The sequence below is a fragment of the Diadema antillarum genome, unplaced genomic scaffold, assembly GCF_040938485.1.
Source record: "Diadema antillarum isolate AM-2024a unplaced genomic scaffold, OU_Dant_1.0 seq00000512_RagTag, whole genome shotgun sequence".
NCBI lineage: Eukaryota > Metazoa > Echinodermata > Echinoidea > Diadematoida > Diadematidae > Diadema > Diadema antillarum.
Genome location: NW_027271466.1, coordinates 381,310 through 389,856, shown reverse-complemented (window position 1 = coordinate 389,856; position 8,547 = coordinate 381,310). Strand labels below are relative to the sequence as shown.

General features: G+C 36.9%; 1 long non-coding RNA gene across 1 annotated transcript; it reads left to right on the top strand.

Annotated features, from left to right (window-relative positions):
- The first annotated feature begins 367 nt into the window (after positions 1-367).
- LOC139734129 (uncharacterized) lies at positions 368-6,683 on the top strand. Its single transcript, XR_011711140.1, has 5 exons — positions 368-472; positions 1,557-1,841; positions 2,576-2,785; positions 5,161-5,376; positions 6,072-6,683. It is a non-coding gene; the product is annotated as an uncharacterized lncRNA (long non-coding RNA).
- The last annotated feature ends 1,864 nt before the right edge of the window (positions 6,684-8,547 follow it).

Below are 8,547 nucleotides of genomic sequence, written 5' to 3'. Positions count from 1 at the left end.
TTTCAGAAAATATGAAAAAGTCAAGTTCGGCTAGGTTGACCCATTTCACTTATTTTCAGTCCTAACGCAAAATCAGTGTGTGCGACTTTATGTTCGTTTTGAGGTGCATGGTCACATATATACTATACTTATGATATTCATATACAAGGCAGAAATATTGTTGTGTTTTAAAGAAGGAAGAGAGGGAAAGATCAATATCATGCATTGACATAATATGTTCCGCTGAGAAAACGTACCAAAACCTTAAAGAAAAAAAAAAACTATTTCGTAAGCACTCTCGCTCGTTACTTAAAAAAAATAAATACATGTAACCCTATTGTGTTTACGGAGGACGTGCGACCTGTATTGTAAAAAAAAAAAATAATCTAATCTTCTTATCAACTTTCGCTTATAGATTCAAGAAGTGTGACGAAGTGCTATTCGAAAAATTCCAAATGCCCGTCCCAGAGAGCCGTGCACCTGAAATGCCGGGGTAAGTACTGTACCCGTATTAGCATCTATCACAAATTTTACCCTTGCTTCCTGTGAACATGGGTTCGATATCCGACAGCAACCCATAAAAGTAGAATGCTGCAGAAAATACTCACACGTATTCATTGTACATTATTTTTTTATATTGTCATCAATACTAAAAACAAAATTGCACACACACACATACTCGCAATGGCGACATACAATCGAGAACATGTATCACTCTTCCCGTGAATGCAATTAAGTCTGGACTTTGTTCAATGTCTTGTTACACATTTTTATTTAGTAGGCATTTGATAGAGTATTCAGGGATTGTTTGTTTCTTTTTTGAAATTCCAGTTTGCGGAATAGGTTGATATCGAGTGAAGGATGTGACGACATTAAGGAAAGCCCTCTTCATTTTTTTTTTCACGAACTATCAATGAAAAAAAAAATGATTAAGGCAGTTTCGCAGTTCAACGTCAAAAGTATGTCTAAAGAACGAGATCATAAGCCGGAGAGTGGAAAACAATAAATTATATTTACATAATAAATCGAGTTGTCCACAGCAAGAGGCTTTTCTGAATATCACCCTCTAGAGATCCCTTTCCAACTGCAACTTTCATTTTTTACGCTCATTTTTCCAATCACTTAAATTTTATGTTTCATTTAGTTTTTGTACTCTGAACGTGCTAAACATTAAAGATTAAAACATGTAGTTTACGCTTTAATATTCTAATAATTGGAACAAAGCATTTTCCCCAATTATACACATCACATCGGATTCCATGTTTATGATGTCTGTTTTCGGATTCTTGACTGCGTTGATTAAAATTACATAACGATATTACTATCATTTATGAAAATGCATAAACATTGCAGTGTTCATTATATTCATTTTCTTTTTATCGTAGCTCCTCCAGCTCATTGGATTCTTTAATGAATGCGAAAGCGATCAAGAATACACTATTTGCTCATCGATAAAGGCAATCATACTATTATAAAAAAAATGATATTGTCCTCGTTCATTACGAATTTACTGGTAGGCCTATTGGGCATTCCCCTGATAAAGAAAGTTTATACATTGGCATTTATTTTTCTCGCAGAACCTGGGTTTCTCGGATGCTTCACAAAAAAGCTGAGTTCACCGGAAAATTCGCTCATTCAGAGTTTCACCAGACGCAGCGTGGAGTCCAATGCAGGATGTGCAACCATGTGTAGAGAACGAGGACAAGACGCCGATGTGGCTGTCATACACCAAGGCGCATGCTTGTGTGTTCCATCAGAGACATTCAAAATCATGTCCTCTTCTGACACATATCTTCACGACTGGTCATGTCCACGTATGGAGGAACTGACATTCAGACCTGATGTATATTATGCATTTGATGGTGAGTTATATAGTATACCAAATGACTTCTTTCACTTTGTGTTGTAATTTCCTTTTGATGTCGTTCAAATAGTACCATACACTATATTTTATTGGTAAGTTTCCGAATAAGACTTAAGAATGATTGTTGAATGTGGAATATCATTCTGCATGAAAATTAATAATGCAAAAATGTTTCTTTTTTTGCACACAAAGAAGATAAGAGCGTGTGTACAGAAATGTACCTGACTTAAAAACAACAACAAACGAATTATTATTACATTTGCTCTTAAATATATTCAATAATAGGATTATCTTTGATTGCCTATTTCATCAGAACAATTCAGGAAAGAAAATAAGCCAGTGTACAAATGTATTTCCTCAGAATGAAAGTCGTCCGTTGCATATACCAAAATATAAAATGATTCTTTTCTTTTTGTTTTTTAACACACCTCACGGAGATGGCTTGCCGTGCTGAATGTGTTGTACATGCTGTACATAAGTTTTGTTGATATGTTTGTGAGGCAAGACATGATATATGCTATTTGTCCATTAATCTGATCTTCTTTCAGTAAAAAGTTCTGTACAATGAATTCAAGCAAAACCATGTGTGTGAGTACGCGTTATATGTACATCAAGCTGATTCTGCACATGTATCACATTACAGTGCAAATGTGAGAAAAGGGAGTTTATGTCCTAGATGTCTTTACCAATGGATAATAAACTTTACCCTTTATGATTATCATTATTGTACAGTTTCCTATGGCTTTTGCGACCAATTTGGCATTGTCATAAACGGAAAATGGGATTCCAATACTGCGTGGTTTGGCTATCTGGTAAACCTCACCTGTAATGAGGGTTACGTCGTCAAGGGCGGTGCGACACTGCAGTGTGAGGGGCAATTTGGACGGTCGACTTACTTCCCGGTTTGGAATTCGTCGGTCCCATATTGCGAAGCGGTCGAGCGTAAGATGTCACTTTTCGAATACTCTTTCAATTTTACCATCCTCCTTTCCCTATATTCCTCCTACGCATTAATGTTTATTTTTTCTGATATCATAGTAATCATTGAATACATGATGTGTTGCACGCTTCATTGAATTATAACAAGAAGACAAAGAGTAAAAAGTGAATTGGATTCTGTTCAACAATTCGCTGCTAATAGCGAGCCGGTTTGAGTGGAACTCATCACGTCGAAACCAGGAAGTTACTATACCTTAATTTCACGCACTTGGGTTGTCTCATGACAATCGATCAAATTGCTTGCTTTGTTACAAAAAGGAAAAAAAAAGAAGGCAGAGAGGAGGAGAGAACTCAACCAATAAAAACATAATAACGAGATTGAAAAGTTTAGGGGAACAATGGAACCTATAGATCACAGTACAAGTGGCATTGAGAGATTATGTGTGGCTTCATCTTCTCGCAAACTTCTCCTTTCATCTCCTCGTAAACTCACTTTGCTGTTCTTTGTCATTAATCTTTAATCAGCGGGCGTTTGTCACAGGCCATTAACATAATTTGTCTTTTAATCTATAACCTAATTAAAAAAAAAATCATGTTTGTCTGCCTATCTCTCTCTCTCTCTCTCTCTCTTTGTATCTAAATCATGTCATATAAACGGAATATAATGTATATATATATGTGACCCGCTACAACAAAAAGGTCCTAAAGTCGCGCACGGTCGAAGCCGTGAAAATCGAGTTTGAAGTCAGAGCATTAAAATTGGTCAAAACTTACGATTTTCTGATTTTGATATATTATTGGAGTCTTACATGTCTTCTATCATCTGTCGAAATTTTGAAGCAAAATGGTGATAGGAAAGACCAAAAAATAGCGTTTTTCTGAGCCATGTTTTTTGGCGTTTCAACGAAGCAGAAACTGGTTCGAAAATTTGGATTGAGCGCCACAGATAGGTTCCGCCCCTAACAACGACCGGAGTGATCTCATTGGTCAGTTTGCTGCTTGCTGCTAACCGAAGCGTGAAGCTCGCACACTGCCCAGTCGACTGGTGCGTGCGGGCGGGGTGCGCTATGCTCAGCCGCTTCTCACATCCTGGTCACTGATTGGTTGGTGAGGAGACCGCCGACGCTGATGTGCTTGAATGAACTCTTCGGGGGTTGCTAGGGCTTACCTTCTATTGTCCAGAGGTGAAAACTGACTTGCGTGTGTTGATCGCGATTGCGTCGAAAGGAAGACTTTTAGGGCGCTTTTCTCGAAACAGTGATTTTCCAGACGTCTCGACATGCTCTCTTTTAAACATCGATATCTCCGCAGCCGATTATTTTTATAGAATGTGTTATATATCAATCTAAAGCAGAAAGATTAGGGGATTATACCGTGCAATTTTCAAATAATCGACCTCTCCCGACTTTAGGATCATTTTGTTCTAGCGGGTCACATATATATATATATATATATATATATAATTGTCAATACACGTACAAAGATATATATATATATATATATATATGTGTGTGTGTGTGTGTGACCCTGCACCTCAAAACAAACAAAAAGTCGCCAGACATGAATTTTTAGTTAAGACCATATTCTGAAAGAGCAGACTTTAAGCTTTAAAATGATGTATAACTCAAATCAAATGGACTCTCCTAACCTATCTAAATATTGGAAAGAAAGCACAAACTCAGGAAAAGTGTGAACTGAGAAAAGAGGCTCTGAAGTACAGTGTCTATTCAAACGCTTAATCTTTACCAAACCGTGCTGGCCGTGCGATGAATGGGACAAAAAACAGGAAGTAAACCACCAGAGTAACAACACTGAAGGGATTATCAAATTATACTGAAATTGAGCATGTCTCATAAACACATTCTGTCAATAATGAATGTCAACTTTCAAATCAGTAGCACTATCCTTTCAAAAGTTATTAGAGTTGAAAGTGAAGAGTGTGGACAAGGTTTTTCAGAAATGAAAAAGGGATTCTAAAGACACACCTAATCACACTTTTCTACCAAAAATGTTCGAGATAAACTGCTAAAAAAACACACTTTCCTGCCCGTTTTATGATATCAAATTTTAGCATAATGTAAAAGAAGACCCGCTCTTTCAGAAAATATGAAAAAGTCAAGTTCGGCTAGGTTGACCCATTTCACTTATTTTCAGTCCTCACGCAAAATCAGTGTGTGCGACTTTATGTTCGTTTTGAGGTGCACAGTCACATATATATATATATATAATTGTCAATATACGTTTAACATAAATATATGGTTTTTGCATAAAGGCCTACATATACACAGACACACACACATATAAATACATGATCGAGTCCTTTATTGACACCGTCCTTTTTTTTTCTCTCTCTCTCTCCTCTCTCTGATAAATATCAGCTGCTGAAATGTTTTGCAATCATCCTGGTGACGTACATAATGGAGAATGGAATTCAAACATAACGTCAGTGGGATCTTCGATAACCATCACCTGTGATGATAGTTACGTCATCAATGGCAGTGCCACGTTGTTATGTATGCCGTCTCCTGACAGCAATATACCTACTTGGAATGCAACTGTTCCAACTTGTCAGGCTGTCAAGACTAACTCCCATGGTGCTTGCTTTCTTCATTTTATATGATTCTTGATCGATTGTTATCACTTGTAGTAGCCACGACAAGCGCATGATATCGTTCTGAACAACAATAACAACAAAAGTAGTTACAGCAAAACGCAAAACGTTCATTTCACAGCTAGTGACTGATGCTTTAATATGCTATAGTTCTTATTAAGAAATGATATGATCAAAATAACAATAGTTTTACAGAAGCAAGAGTTTCCTTGGTTCTTAAATGTAGTATTATCAAAACCATACGTTCTACTGTATAGTTAAGCTACATTGATAGACCTGTCAGTCTAGTTATAGTTTTAATTAGTTTCAGTCTTAGTTTACAAAGTGGGAGTTTATGACTAGAAAATGAAGTTGAAGATTGTCTTTGATACTGTTTTTTGTGTAAAGCCTCATCACTCTTTTTAGGACTATTTAAAAGTACAGAATGGTAGTGCAAGCCTATTGATGCTAGTGACAATGGTAGAGTAAAGATTAGGATTAGGGTTGGGTAATTACTGTTAGGTTCAGGATTAGGATTAGAGTTAGGGTTGGGGGAAGGGTCTCGGGTAATTATTGTCCAGGGGGTAATTGTCTTAGACCCTAAAAGACATAAATGTAGCTGTTGACCCTCTACCCCTAACTATTATTCAACATTTATAAACATATTATGGTCTTTTGTATCAATTCTTTCCCATCCAGGTAACGAGTCAACATGTGGTTACCCTGGTTACGTACCACACGGAAAATGGGATTCAAACACCACGCAGCTTGGATCTTTAGTGACACTGCATTGTGATGACGGCTACTTCATCAGTGGTAGTGCAACTTTGCTGTGTATGACGTCATCTTATGATGATCAAACGTCACATTCACTTGTCTGGAACGCATCAACCCCATCTTGTCAAGCAGTCGCACGTAAATGTCCAAACGCCTTGACTCGAAGTTAACCTCCCTGTATCAATATTATTTCATAGTAATGTATTTATCGTTTCATAATCGAATGATTTAAGATAATTGAAGTGTTGGGATATCAGTTCAAAGCTCGGCAAAATTTCAATTAATAACTCTTTTATAGCAATAAGTATTTATCTTTGACGTTCACGCAGCTCTAATGACGGAATACTTGTTACCAACAAGGAACATTGGGGGATTTGGGAATTAGACTATAATTGGAAAAATCTTATAAATTTTCGGAATTACAGTATCAAGCTGAATCTAAGTCTTTTTGGAATGTTGCTGTCATTACAGCTATTGTGGAAAAGAATGGGCAGAGAGGAATATAGTGTGTTTCATTATGAGTGCATGTTGCAAGTATTGGGTATATGTATATATAAAGATTTCCCTTTGTCGCTACTAACGGCAAGGAATATAATTACACTTCTAGAATTACATTTATATTGAAGACAATTGTACGTGTTCTATCAATTTCGTAATACCAACATTTAATTCTTAATGTTTTGTCAATGAATAAGCATTCTGTCCTTTTCAGTTGACGAGTCAAAATGTGGTCACCCTGGCAACGTATCGCATGGAAAATGGCATTCAAACACGACATTGAATGGATACACAGTATTTACCCTGCATTGCGATGATGGTTACATCCTTAATGGTAGTGCAACATTGTCGTGTATCTACATTTCCGACGATGATCCATCTGCTCACTCACCATATTGGAACGCATCAACCCCATCTTGCCAACCAGTTGAAGGTAAAACCCTAGACGTAGACTTTTATTATAATCAGCGCTTATCGTGATATAGAGGCAGGTGTATCTGTACAATATCACACAAAAGTGTTTTACTATATCATTGTAATGTGTTTTATTATCCTAAGTTCTGCTGGGTAATGATTTATCCGCTAAGGTTTGTCTAACTCTTTCTATGAAAAGTCTAATTTTACAGAGCATCTATAAAGACAGAAACCGAGGAATAATATGACCGGCGTCTTTACTATCATCTGAAAGTCTAGGGATTGACTTGAAAAGTCCACTTAACGGTAAAAGAAACTTGACCGATGACCTTAACATTGAGAGTAAAAATTAAGAAGAAACTTGGTTCTACATATTTTAACAAGGAAAAACTTCATACACAGATTATAAACAATGCAGATTTTGACTCTGTAGAGGGAGACAAAGTGAAGAAACTCGCATCTGAACCTTCACCCCTCTGAATAATATCGTTCTTTCTTTCATTTGATATGCCTTGGACTACTTAACATAACAATGTCGGAATTTCGGAGCTCAGGTATTTGTTCCATGTTCATCGTGTCACTGCCGGCAACCAGGGGCAGCCTGGTGGTAGTGTCGCTGCCCGGAAAGCAGTAGATGACAGGTTTGAGTCCCACTGGTTCCTTTTTTCCGACATGTTTGTTAATTTACAGATCTGCAGTTGCGATCTTAATAAATTTAATTTGTAGAGGGAGACAAAGTGAAGAAATTTTCATCTGAACCTTCACCCCTCTGAATGATATCTTTCTCTTTTTTTCAAACATAATCTTGTCTCCAACGCCTAACAGTATCGTCTACACATAATGTCCTCCATGATTATTCTCTCAGTTTCAGATAATAAACCGAAATGTGATCATCCTGGTGACGTCTTGCACGGAAAATGGGATTTAAACAACACGCTGCATGGATCCATGGTAACCTTGGACTGTGACGAAGGTTACGTCATCAGTGGAAGTGCTACATTGCAGTGTGTGGCGTCATCCAATAAAAGCCCTCCGACACACCAACCATACTGGAACGCATCCATCCCAAATTGTCAAGCAGTCGAACGTAAATTTCGTTATAAATATTAGAAAGACAGATTTACTATTAAAGCGTCTATCAACATGATCAATACATAGGGTAATCGGTCTTCCATTGATGTTTATATTTGCTATATCTGGTTGTTGTTTTTTATACTGAAAATTTGCTTTAATTCTCCTGACGGCTATGAAAACTTGATGGGCTAGTTTCGACAAAAGAAATGATAATCTCAAGTCTCGTAACAAAAGGGAGAGATGCTTGAAGGAAAAAAAAAAACTCTGCAAAGTGATGTCTTTAGATTGAATTAAAGGGGATGGCTAGTAACTTATCAGTGGGATTGTTCCAATTCTTGTGTGATTGTTTATATCTATTGTTATAATTATTTGCTTTAGAACGGTCTAATTTTCAAGTAATATGCAGTTTAAT